Source organism: Saimiri boliviensis, chromosome 2 (assembly GCF_048565385.1).
Source record: "Saimiri boliviensis isolate mSaiBol1 chromosome 2, mSaiBol1.pri, whole genome shotgun sequence".
NCBI lineage: Eukaryota > Metazoa > Chordata > Mammalia > Primates > Cebidae > Saimiri > Saimiri boliviensis.
In genome coordinates this window covers 8364749-8365584 of record NC_133450.1, presented here as the reverse complement: position 1 = coordinate 8365584, position 836 = coordinate 8364749, and the positions used below count along the sequence as shown (strand labels likewise).

General features: G+C 47.8%; 1 non-coding gene across 1 annotated transcript; it reads right to left on the bottom strand.

Annotated features, from left to right (window-relative positions):
* Positions 1 to 384: 384 nt before the first annotated feature.
* Positions 385 to 525, bottom strand: LOC120364043 (U4 spliceosomal RNA). The gene has a single exon (XR_005579401.1). It is a non-coding gene; the product is annotated as a U4 spliceosomal RNA (small nuclear RNA).
* Between the last annotated feature and the right edge of the window lie 311 nt (positions 526 to 836).

The window sequence follows — 836 nt, the reverse complement described above, 5'->3', positions numbered from 1 at the left end:
TGCCTGCTTGAGGGCAGAGCTGCTGGAAGCAGGTTTGCAGAGGCGTCAGGTCTGAGGGGGAGACCACCCAGGACAGGTTCAGGCTGAAAACCCCAACCACGCAGTCCCAGAGAGGGTGGAGGCAGGTTGCAGTCACAGTGAGGGGGAGGGAGGTAGGCTCCTGACGGGGAAGATTGTGAGACCCATCTCTGGGCAGGTGCTTTTCTTAGATCCTAAAGTGGTCCCTGGGCTGGCCAAGTTGCAGCCCTTCCAGGGCAGATAAATCATTTCAATTCATTTCAATAGTTCCAGTAGCCTTTAAACGATTTCAGTGACTGGTTTGCTATTGAAATAAGGATGATTACAATTTACAGATTTAGACTCAAATTTTTTTTTTTAATCCAGCCTCCATAGAGACTGTCAAAAATTGCCAGTGCTGACTATATTACAAGTCGTCATGGCGGGGTATTGAGAAAAGTTTTCAATTAGCAATAATTGCTTCTCGGATAAACCTCATTGGCTACGATACTGGCACTGCGCGAAGCTTAGACTCAATTTTTTTTTTTTTTTTTTTTTTTTTTTTTTTTTTTTTTTGAGACAGAGTCTTGCTCTGTCACCCAGGCTAGAGTGCAATGGTGTGAACTCGGCTCACTGCAACCTCCACCTCCAGGGTTCCAGCGATTCTCCTGCCTCAGCCTCCTGAGTAGCTGGGACTACAGGCATGCACCACCACTCCCAGCTAATTTTTGTACTTTTAGTAGAGACAGGGTTTCACCATGTTGGCCAAGGATGGTCTCCATCTCCTGACCTCGCAATCTGCCCTCCTCGGCCTCCCAAAGTGCTGGGACTTCAGGCGT